This window comes from Mustela putorius, unplaced genomic scaffold (assembly GCF_011764305.1).
Source record: "Mustela putorius furo isolate JIRA1106 unplaced genomic scaffold, ASM1176430v1.1 tig00000095_pilon_pilon_pilon, whole genome shotgun sequence".
In the NCBI taxonomy this organism is placed as follows: Eukaryota; Metazoa; Chordata; class Mammalia; order Carnivora; family Mustelidae; genus Mustela; species Mustela putorius.
This window is the reverse complement of record NW_025421280.1, coordinates 23371065-23383694: the sequence shown is the minus strand read 5'-3', so window position 1 is coordinate 23383694 and position 12630 is coordinate 23371065.

Below are 12630 nucleotides of genomic sequence, written 5' to 3'. Positions count from 1 at the left end.
CTCTGGGTGCCTGGCTGGCTCAGTCAATGCAGGTTGCAACTCTTGATCTCGGGGTGGCACATCTGAGCCCTACGTTGAGTGTAGAGATTATATAAATATAAAATCTTAAAAAAAAATTCTCTCTTCTGATCTTAAGATCTGGAACCTGGGTCCCCTCTCTGGGCCATCGCAGCACCACCCTCAACATCTTAAACAAGGCTTCTGGTCAGGAGCCCCCAGACCATGGCTCTTTGGTGGTGGGGCCCATGGACCTGACGCTAGGCAGAGGCTTAGTGATAGCTGTTCGACGAAGCTTCCTGTAAATAATGCTTTTGGTGGTCTCCTAGCTCTGGCCAACACCTTCAGGAAGTAATTCCCAGGCTCCCTGGTTCACCAAAGTCATGCAGAAAGGAAGGACCGCCATGTACTTCTATGATGCTGCCCAGGGCCAGAGTGCTCCCTCCCCAGTCAGGCGAGTCAGGGAGGGAAGGCTTCCAGGAGGGCCCAGCCCAGTGACCTGCCGGGGGAAGGGGACCTGGGCTCAGGAGTGAGGACAGAGGCTGGTGGAGGCCACGTAGGGAGAGAATATCAGCTTCTCACCTGCGGGGCTGTGTTTCCCCATCTGTGAAAGGCAGAGTCTCATACCTGCCTCAGCAGGATTCCCCGAGGTGGTGGGTGTCGGGAGAGGCTGGAGGAGGGAAAGAAACCAGCCCTGCCTGAGCCAGCAGATGGACCAGGTCCTCTGCTGGGCGGGCCACTCCATACCTCCTTGCTATACATCAGCCTCAGCTGGTTCTTTGTGGTGAGTCACAGGCCCTCTGTGCCTGCTTCCCCCTCGACCAAATGGGATCCATAACAGCACTGACCTTCCAGGGTTTCATGACATCCAGGTGTGAGGTGATTTGGGTTGCTATCTTGATCTTGTCTGCTGTTTTGTTTTGTTTTTTAAGATTATTTATTTATTTATTGGACAGACAGATCACAAGTAGGCAGAGAGAGAGATAGAGGAGGAAGCAGGTTCCTGGCTGAGCAGAGAGCCCGATGTGAGGCTCCATCCTAGGACCCTGAGATCATGACCTGAGCTGAAGGCAGAGACTTTAACCCACTGAGCCACCCAGGCACCCCTCGTCTGCTGTTTTTGCAGCTAGGTAGAGGATAAGAGATGAACCAGAGGCTAAACCTGCTGTAACTTACGTGTTGGGCTCCTAATACTCACACCTGAGACTTTGGAGCACTTATAGGGACTGTTCTGAGTTCCTTGTATGTATCAAGTCATTTGAATTCCCAAACTGCCCTGCTAGCATCGCGTCTTGTAGGTCAGAAATCTGAGGCTCCCTTCCCTTTTCCCTTATTCCCTCAGTTGCCCACCGAATCCGGTGCTCGCCAGGCGCTCAGTAGCCTGGCGTTGGGTCAGCCCACACTCGTCAACACACCCAGCCCTCCTGGGCCAGCCAGGTGTCTGGGCAAGCCTTGGAGCTCCCTGTCGCCGCACCCTGTCTCAGCCCCACCTGGCCACCTTCCCTGCCCCGCTGGGTAGCTCGGCAGCTGCCAGGGCTTGTCATTCTTCCCCTTTGAGCCCAGTTGTTTGGGTGCCGGCAGATGCCAGGCAGATAGGGAGCCGCAGCTCTCTGCCGGCCCAGCTGCCCTCACCCTCAAGGTACAGGGTAGGCGTGGGGCACGGAGCAGGGGAGAGACAGGGTGACTCCCAGGCTCAGGAGGGCTGAGACTGGACGGCAGCTGAATCATAGTGTTAACTCATCTAGAACTGGAACCCGGGAGAACAAATGCCTGTACGTGTCCATCTGGATCCAAGGAGAGACATGATGTCCTTGAAACTGGCAATAGAGATGTCCTCCACCCAGGAGTGGGGACAACTGATCTTGCTCTTCAACCTAGAATTCAATGGGTCCCAACTTCTCCCCGGATTCTGAACCATGCAGGGCCCATCAGGAACCAGGGAAAGAGGGGACAGCAAATCTTTCCAGCATAAATTAGGAAATTAAGTCTCATGGGAATTCAGCAACTGTGCAGTTGCCCAGGGGAGCGTCCCTGAGCTCAAGAAGGTGAAGGCCAAACACAGAACTGAAGGCCCAAGAGGGGTGGCCTATCCCGGTCCTCAGAGAGCCCCCCCACCCCCACCTTGGCCCTTCCCACCACCCTGGGCAGCCTTGTGTTGGAGGAAGGAAATGTCCTCTGTAAAAGTACTTCTAACAGAAAAAGAAGACAAAAATAGGTAAAGAATGCTATGAAGGACCTTGAAAAAAACCTCCCATCCATTTGAGGAGCCCTGTGTTCCTTGGTGGGGTGGGCTCAGCATGTTGCAGAAAGGGGACAGTGGGTCAGGCCTTAGGGAACCTTCTCTCCTCCAGACCCTCTTCTGTGGGCCCTTTTCCTCACGGCCCTGCACACCTGGGGTACAGGTCCCTGGCTGCTTTCTCACCCTGGTGTTCCTGGAACTCCACCTGTTTCCTGACCTGCGTGTCCCATTCCCCTCCCTGTGGCCAGAGACCATGCCTTGATGGTGAGTTGGGGGTGGCCAGTGGCAGAGGTAAGAGGGCCTCAGAGGCTGGGCCCTCACTTTCCTGTTTGGGCAGCAGAAGAAATTACCAGGATGAAGCCTGCAAAATCCAGCACGAAGCTTTGTCCCAGTCACTCAACCCAAAGCTCCCCACTGAGGGCTCCTGGAAACATCACCTTACCACTCTGCACCAGTCCAGTGTTCTCCGCAAGCACGCTCAGCTTCGTGCATCAGAGCAAGCGGCTTCAACGAGGAGAGAGTCAGGAATGGCCTCGGACTTGGAACCTGCTGGTTGTTAGCGAAGGAACCAGAAGCAATGCACCCATCTTGCGGTGCCGGCATGTTCTCATCTGGAAAATGGGGGTAAATCCCACTGGGTAAGATTCAAGTGAGACTGGCCCCATGGAAACCAGCAGCCCCCAAGTCAGCCTTCAGGAACTTAAGTCTCATGAGACTCTCCACGGAGAAAAGGCTCCATGGGCATGGAGTTTGGAAAAAAGCTGTATCTTCTAGAATGTATGCCGGCAGGTCAAGGATTCTGAGAAGACCTGCCATAAAGAAACCAGATGGAAATTCTTTAAATCGGGGTTTCCCAGACTTGCCCCAGAAATAATTTGTTTGTTTGTTTTTAAGAAGCATTCCAGGGGCGCCTGGGTGGCTCAGTGGGTTAAGCCGCTGCCTTCGGCTCAGGTCATGATCTCAGGGTCCTGGGATCGAGTCCCGCATAGGGCTCTCTGCTCAGCAGGGAGCCTGCTTCCTCCTCTCTCTCTGCCTGCTTGTGATCTCTCTCTGTCAAATAAATAAAATCTTAAAAAAAAAAAGAAAGCATTCCACGGGGTGGTGTTCTGAGTGTCCTTTTGGCAAATGTTAGATGGGCATGGGGTTTGGAGAATGGCCACGGAGTCCACTTTTGTGGGAGGGGAGCGTTGTACTTAGGAGGAGGGTGGTGGCCGCCTAGAGCTTAGGTAGGCCTTCCACCTGCTCCTGCCCTGCCGGCGGAAGTGGATCTGATATTGACCTGATGAAAAGCACTTTGCACGGATTAAAGTGGTGAAGGCTTTTCCGCTCGGGTCATGGTCCCAGGGACTGGGATCGAGCCCAGCATCAGGTTCTCTGCCCAGCAGGGACCGGCTTCCCACCCTCCTGCCTGACTCTCTGCCTACTTGTGATCGCTGTCAAATAAATAAATAAAATCTTAAAAAAAAAAATAAAGTGGTAAAGGCTCAGGGCGCCTCGAAGGGCTGAGTCGAAAGAGCATGCAACACTTGACCTTGGGGTCGTGAGTTCAAGCCCTGTGTTGGGTGTAGAGATTATAAAAAGTAAAAAAAAGAAATTTTAAAAATGTTAAAGGCTGGGGCGCCTGGGTGGCTCAGTGGGTTGGGCCGCTGCCTTCGGCTCGGGTCATGATCCCAGGGTCCTGGGATGGAGTCCCGCATCGGGCTCTCTGCTCAGCACGGAGCCTGCTTCCCTCTCTCTCTCTCTCTGCCTGCCTCTCCATCTACTTTGATTTCTCTCTGTCAAATAAATAAATACATAAAATCTTTAAAAAAGAAATGTTAAAGGCTCTACCATGTGATTGGCAATTTCACTTTTAGGAACTCATCCTAAGTAAGTACTTGTGTTTAATGTACGCACAAGAACTTCAGCTGAGGCATCACTTGTAGAGAGAAAGAAAGAAGAAAGAAGGCATCCGCCTCCAAGGTAATGACTGTCGGAACCTGTGTGCTTCAGTGAAAATGCAAATCCCACTTACATAAAAAAGAACTTTTTCTTCTTTCTCCGTGTATGTATACAAATACACAGCATAATATATATGCTTTGTTTTGATGTTTATGGATGATGCTTTGGTGAACATTCTTGTATCTAGATCTCATGTAGTTTATATAGGATAAATTTCTAGAAGCGATATTGTGTCAAAAAAATATTTTTAAGGTGAATATACACAGACACAGAAAAATATAGATAAATGTAGATATATGTCTATATATATTTCCTTATGTATGTATATATGTGTACATATATGTGTCTATGGATACACATGTCTAAATACAGGGGACACACACCCTTATCCATATATCATGTGTATTTATATTCTCTATATATTTATAGATGCATAGAAAAGGGTCCAGAAAGGTACAGGGCCAAGTTCACAGGGGCAAGCTCGTCAGAGGGGTGGGGGGAATCAGGAAAAAGGGAGGGGGGAGAATAGTGAGACTTAGGTACATTTCCATAGTTTTTATTTGTTACCGTGAACATGCATGACTTCGGAAATTTTGGCGAAACTCTGGTTTTAAATTGGGAGGAAGAGCCACTGAGAGTAGACTGCAGAGGATGGCTTTTGTTACGTAGCCAACTTGAAGCCTTTGGTTTCCTGCAAACCTCAAGGTCTGGTGTTTGTTACAAATACAAGCACTACATGGCTGCTGGATCCTCCGATTCACTGGTCTGTGAGTTCAAATAAAATCATTTTTTTTTTTTGCTTGTTTATATTTAAAAAGTACTGGAGATCACAATAACGTGTAACATACCACTTAAAAGAAAGACGTCAGAGCTATGTTCCTTAGCCTGTCCAGTCTTTTCTCTGGAAACAGCCCTTGTAATAACCACCAGTGGGCAGGCTGGTGCAGATTCTTGGGAGGATTTTATTATTGTTGTTGTTATTTCTTAAAAAAAAAAAATTTTTTTTTATTAGGTAAGCTCTACACCCAACATGGGGTTTGAACTCACGATCCCCAATGTGCATACATTAAGATTAAGAGTGGCATGCCCTCTCGCATTACTGACCTTCTTTCTGGGATTCTTGCCCATGCTTTGGAAGTATACCCTTTATTTTTATTAAGATTTTATTTATTTATTTGACAGAGAAAGATCACAAGTAGGCAGAGAGGCAGACAGAGAGAGGGGGGGAAGCAGGCTCCCCAATGAGCAGAGAGCCCGATGCAGGGTTCCATCCCAGGACTCTGGGATCAGGACCTGAGCCAAAGGCAGAGGCTTTAACCCACTGAGCCACCCAGGTGCCCCGCCCCTAGGCTCTCTTGATACGTACCACCAATATATGCCTTACGTGTTGTATTCTAAGTAATTCCTTAACATACTTCTCCAGTGGATTCTCTTCAGTTGGGTCTAATCTGTATTTAACCCATCAATTGAGTTTTAGATTTCAATAATTATTCAGCTTTATAAAAATAATGAGTTCTGGATGTTAATTCAGAAAACTCCTAGTTATACAGTCCCCAGACACGCGGATTTAATCCACATGTTTGTTTCCGGAGTAAGTTTGTAGCTTTTGGGGTATCATTTGAATTTGCTTCAGGGACAGTTCTCCTCTCCAACACCTAAGACAATACACATGCCTATGTTTAAACAATCATTTCAAAATAAACAATGATAGTACAGTGATTGTGAAAACAAGTTAAAAGCAAAAAAAAATTTATTTGGTTTAAATTTTATTTATGTATTATGTATTTATTGGTTTAAATTTTAAAACATGAAACAAAGCACAAACTGCAAGTTTGTTTTTTTGTTTTGTTTTTTAAAGATTTTATTTATTTATTTGAGAGAGAGCATGAACGAGGAGAAGGTCAGAGGGAGAAGCAAACTCCCCATGGAGCTGGGAGCCTGATGCAGGACTCGATCCCGGGACTCCGGGATCATGACCTGAGCTGAAGGTAGTCATCCAACCAACTGAGCCACCCAGGCGTCCCTTGTTTCGTTTTTTTAAAGGAGAATCTACACCCACCATGGGGCCCAATGCCGGGCTTGAATTCAGGGACTGGAGATCAAGACCTGAGCTGAGATCGAGTCAGAGGCTTAACTGACTGAGCCACCCAGGTGCCCAAAGGGTAATGTGTTTTGTTTTGTTTTTTTCCAAAGGGTAATGTTTTTGATGGTGCAAGTCGTACTTTATACTTGAACTATTTTACTGAATCTGCATATTGGTCTAAAATGGAAATTTATTGGGACGCCTGGGTGGCTCAGTTGGTTAAGCAGCTGCCTTCGGCTCAGGTCATGATCCCAGTGTCCTGGGATCGAGTCCCACATCGGGCTCCTTGCTCCGCAGGGAGCCTGCTTCTCCCTCTGACTCTTCCTTCCACTCTGTCTGCCTGTGCTCGCCCTCGCTCGCTCTCTCTCTGACAAATAAATAAATAAAATCTTTAAAAAAAAAAAAAAAAAAAAAAATAAAATGGAAATTTATTTTCTCATTGTCGTTCTTTTTACTTATTATTTAAGGTTGATATACTTTAATATTATTTATATTTGCAACAGGCCAATATGTAAATGTAAGTTTAAAAAAATACATGAATATAATTAAAAATTATCAACCCACCATCTTCCCCTTCGTTGTGGTAATATTTTTATTTTTTATTAAAAACTTTTTTTGCTGGCTTGCTTAAAGTTCAATAAAACAGTAGAAGAAGAAGAAGTAGTAGCAGTAGTTCTGTGTAAAAAGAAGGCATCCCTCAGAGGTGTCAGCATGACATGTGTGAGGATCTATCCAGGGATGGCACAGGAATCCTGGATTGGAGGGATGAGGGTGTTGCCCAGGCTCATCCTATTTGGATTAGACCTCTATGACCCAGAGAAGTTAAGTTTTACTCAGGGCCACACAGCTAATTAGGAGTGAAGTCAGAATTGGAATGTAAGCTTTATTCCTTGATTAGAGCCTAGGAATTGCTCAGGACCATCCAAGGGGGAAGGGTTTAGGCACAGAAAAGACTGAGATGATTCCCACCCAGTGTCATCCAAAATAAACCCAACAAAAGGGAACCTGGCAGGCTCAGTAGGTGAAGTGTGTGACTCTTGCTTGATCTCAGTGTTATGAGCTCCAGCCCCACGTTGGGTATAGAGATTACTTACAAATTCTAAAATCTTTTAAGAAAGAAAGTTGGAAGAAAGAAAGAAGGGGCGCCTGGGTGGCTCAGTCGCGAAGCGACTGCCTTCAGCTCAGGTCATGATCTCAGGGTCCTGGGATCGAGCCCCACATTGGGCTCCCTACTCAGTGGCAAGTCTGCTTCTCCCGCTCTCTCTGTGATCTCTCTCACTCTCTCTCAGATAAATAACAATCTTAAAAAAAAAAAAAAAAAAAAAAAGGAAAGAAAGAAAGAAAAAAGAGAACGAAAAGAAACCCAACATAGGTCTGGTGTCTTTCCACGAGGACCACTTTACTGTATTTATTAAAAATGTACACTGGGGTACCCAGGTGGCTCAGTTATTTAAGCAGCTGCCTTCGTCTCAGGTCATGATCTCAGGGTCGGGGGATCGAGTCCCCAATTGGGCTCCTTGCTCAGCTTTGTCTGTCAAATAAATAAATAAAACCTTAAAAAAAAAAAAAAGTTAAAAAAAATATACATACACTAATGGCAGGGCACCTGTCTGGCTAAGTCTGTAGAGTATGCAACTCTTGATCTCAGGGTTGTACGTTCCAACCCCATGGTGGGTGTTGAGATGAAAGCAAAACAAAATGAAAAACAAACAAACAAAAAAACCCAAACACTAATGGGGGCAACTGGCTGGCTCAGTTGTAGCACACGTCACTCATTCTCAGGATCTTGAGTTCAAACCTACATTGGAAGGCACCTGGGTGGCTCAGTGGGTTAAGCTGCTGCCTTCGGCTCAGGTCATGATCTCAGGGTCCTGGGATCGAGTCCTGCATCAGGCTATCTGCTCAGCGGGGCGCCTGCTTCCTCCTCTCTCTCTCTGCCTGCCTCTCTGCCTACTTGTGACCTCTCTCTGTCAAATAAATAAATAAAATCTTAAAAAAAAAAAACCTACTTTGGACATGGAGCCCACTTGAAAGAAAGAAGTAAAAAATAAGTAATTCGTTTTATAAAATATATATACACTGATAACCCACCCTCATCCGTCCTTTTTCTTCCTCTGTTGGTGCTCCTGCTTTGTGGTACGTGAAGCACATGCTTTTACTAGGCCTTTGGGAACTGCGGCCTGAACAAGGAAGAACAGCACCTTTGCCACACTCAGGGCAAGGCAAAATGCCTTTAAATACAGCCGGAAGCCAGGGTGGAGTGGGGAGCTCCTGCAGAGACCCCAGCTCCTCCCAGTTAGTGGTTCCGGGGAAGAGAAGCTGGAAGGCCGAGGTCTGGGAGGCTAAACTGGGGCACTATCGCCATCTGGTGGCGTATTCCTGCCATGGCCGTGTTCGTGGCCGCAAGCCCCGCGGGGCGAAATGAGAACAAAGGACGCCGGTGGGTGGAGGCGTCCGGCTGGGCGGTTTGTTTCGGCCGAAAGAGCTGACCCGCCTTGGCCGTCGCTGGAAGGGGCTGCCTCCTGGTGAGGGTGAGCTCCCTGACCCGGGAGTGTGCAAGCAGGGAGCCCTAGGCCGAGCTTGACACGAGCTGCAGGCATGATCACTTGCAAATCTGAGTGGCCAAGGTCTTCAAAGGTTAGAATCATCAAGGTCATCCGGACTTCCAACCCTCCCGCTAGGTCACAGTCACACAGACGCTGAGAACAGCCCGGGATGCCCCCGCTCGCCGGTGACGCTGTTTCTGCGTCGCTCCTAGGCGCTCCTCCGCCTCCACCCCAGTGTGGGAAGCCTTTGTTCAAGCAAGGTCGTGGGGCGCGTTGCAGCCCCAGCCAGCAGAGCTTTCCCTTATCTCTCGGGCCTTCCAGCGGAACGGCCCGTGGCTCCACTCCCCTCCCTTCCCCGTCCTGTCCCTGTCACTGCCATCCTGCCCTCCAGCGTCTCACTGCTTCCCTGAGGCCCTCGGCGCCCCTCCTGCTTCGCCCCACCCCCCCGTCCCCGCGGGGGACCTCTCGCTTACATCAATGCCATTTGGGTGCTTGGGACAAGTTGCTGCCACCACCCTGGATATTTCTCCAAGACCGTTCCTCACGTTCATCCCCCGGCCACCCAGGCTTCTGGACAGACAGACGGCTGCCTACACCCGCCCTGTCCACACAGGAGCCTAACCCGCAAGTCCTCCCCTCTTAAACTTCTTTTGAAATAATTTCATACTTACAGAAAAGTTGCAAAAATAGTACAAGAACTTCCTTAGACCGTTTATCAAGAGTCACTGATTTTGGGGGGCATCTAGCTGGGTCAGCTGGTAAAGCACAAAACTCTTGATCTCCAGGTTGTGAGCTCCAGCCCAACGGTTGGGCCTAGAGTTTACTTAAAAAAAGAAAAAGCCATTGATTTTCCACACTTGTCCCCACCCCTCCCCCCCTTTTTTAAAAAAGATTTTATTTATTTGTCTGAAAGAGAGGGCAAGAAGAGAGAGAGAGAGGCATAGGCAGAGGCAGAGGCAGAGAAAGAAGCAGGCTCCTGGGTGAGCAAGGAGTGTGATGCAGGACCAGATCCCAGGACTCTGGGACCACGACCTGAGCCAAAGGCAGCTGCTTAATGAACTGAGCCACCCAGGCGCCCCTCACACTTGTCCAATTTGCTTTCTCTCCTCTGTATCTTTTATACACACACATTTACATCTTTTTGTTATTATTATTAAACCACTTGGAAGTAAATTACATCACAGTCCTTTACTTTTTTTTTTTTTTTTAAGAGAGAGAGAACCTGGATATGGAGGGGTGAATTTTGAGCAGGCTCTATACCCAGTGAGGGGCCTGACACTGGGCTTGACCTCAGGACCCTGAAATCATGATCTGAGCCAAAAATCAAGAGTCTGGCGCTTAAGTGACTGAGCCACCCAGATTGTCCCCCACCCTTTTTTAAGTAGGCTCCACACCCAAGTTGTGGTTTGAACTCAGGACCTTGAGATCAAGAGTCGTGTGCTCTACTGACTGAGTCAGCGGGGCACTCTCCTGTCATAGTCCTTAACCTTAAATGCAGTGTTATTTCCTGAGAATAAGGATATCCTTAGATACTTATCGAAATCAGGAACTTTAATCCTGAGGCAATCTTTCAACCTCGGTCAACTCCATATTGCAATTTTGTGAATTATCCCAAAAATATCCTTTATAGCACTTTCTTTTTGTTTTGGTCCAAGGTCCCATATTTCATTTAGTTGTTGGGTCTCTTGAGTCTCCTTTAATCTGGAACGGTTCCTCAGCCCCTCTGCCCTGTGTGACACTGACATTTATGAAGAATCTAGGCCGGCAGCTTTATCAAGTTCCTCAAGGCAGACATTTCCTTTCCTCTTATATTTTTTGCTCTAAGTGCCAATGATCTGCCCAGTTCCTCAGGCTTCGCCTCTTGGGTGGTATGCTTCCTTCTGTCCCTCTTGAGCACTACTGGCTCTATACCTGTCTCAATCCCAGCTTCTCCTCCCCAGAAGTGTTACTCCCATGTGCTCCTGTCTTGAAGGGACTATTTCTCCTACTAGTTGGTGAGCTCCTTGAGAAGAACCTGCCTGTTACACATCGCCTCATCCTGGGGGTCTACCTAGCGCAACTGAAATGTCTGTTGAAGGAGCACGTGAAAGAAACAGCTCTTCTTCCACAGTTGCCCTTCTTCCCAGTAGATCTGAAGTGGGTACTGGGGCATCCAAAGACCGGAGTTACAGAATGTTGGGACAGGGGTAGCCACAGCGCGACATCAACTTCAAATGCCCTTTGTTGTGAGGAAAGGCACCAGGGAGTGAAAAGTGACTTACTGAAGATTCTGTGGCTGGAGAGGTGTGGCCCTTTAGTCATCGCTGGCTCATGCTTTGCTCTTCCTGGAGTCAAGTGGCCTTATGTGGTTTGGTTGAGAAACAGGGTCATAAAAACCAAAGTGAGGGTCACCTAGGTGGCTCAGTCAGTTGTGTGCATCCAGCTCTTGGGTTGGGCTCTGGTAGTTATCTCAGAATCGTGGGATCAAGCCTTGCATTGGGCTTGGCGCTCAGCAAGGAGTCAGCTTGGGATTCTCTCTCCCTGCCTCTCTGCCCCTCCCCATGTATATGCACTCTCTCTCAAATAAATAAAATCTTATGAAAAGAAGTGAGATGCAGAAGAAGGTGCACAAAATAGAGACATTTATGCAGTTTTACATGAAAAGCAGTTCTGTATCTGGTTGCTTAGGAAGCAATCACACTGCCAATGGTAGCAGTTACCTTGGGGGGAATGGGTGGGACTGGACAGTTGACCATTAAGCGCGAATTCACAAACCCCAAGCTCCAGTCACATGCTCTACCGACTGAGCCGGCCAGGTACCCCTGAACTTAAACATTTTTCTACTGAAACCAAGGGATTATGGCTTGCATACAACAGTTGCCCCTAATCTTTTTTAGTGAGCTGTCTTAAGATTCTCAGGGAACTAGCTCTCAACCAAATTTCCAAGCAAGGCTCCAAGGGCAGGGTACATTCTAGAAACAGAACTCTGCCTGTTATTGGAGCATAAGATGAACACAGGGTAAGGCTGGCTTTGTCTTAGCACATGGGCTAGAGTTCAAGTTTAATTTTATAGGCAACAAGGAGCCATTCAACTCTCCAGTGAGAATGGGCTGACCTAATTAGACATTTAGCAAGTTGATTATGGCAACAACAGGCTAAGCCAAAAAGCCGGTGGGCTTTTGCAATCCAGAGAGGTGTTACTTGCTCAGAGTAAACTTAAAGAGCAAAGTCAGGGAGAAGTGAGGAAGAGAAGATGCTCTGAGTAGATGTTGTGGAAGCTTTCTAATGGGCAGAAAAGTGGTTCATTATTCTTTCTGGAGTTCTCCATGATTAAAAAAAGCCAATTTCTTGTCAAGGTCATATACACTCACATGACCCGTGAATCAAATCCTTAAAGAATGGATACTTGGAATAAATAAAGTTTTCATACATGAACTAGAAAGATACAGGCCTCTCAAATAATTTGGGATAAGAAGATGGGTTCAAAAATAGTAGTGAAGTCTGGAAACAAATATTAAAGTTGTTGGGTTTTTTTTTTTTTTAAGGTTTTATTTTTTTTTGACAGAGAGACAGCGAGAGACCAAACACAAGCAGGGAGAGTGGGCAAGGGAGAAGCAGGGCTTCCTTTCAAGCATGGAGCCCAATGTGGGGCTCTATCCCAGGACCCCAGGATCATGACCTGAGCTGAGGGCAGACACCTAACCGACTGAGCCACCCAGGAGGCCGGTTTGGGTAAGCTTTTGATATCCCTATTTCATCTTGCAAATCAATCTGAATGCCAAGTTTTTGGCGTCAGGGTAGTAACTGGCGGTTATTCCGGCCATCCCTGGGACCATGCTACATAG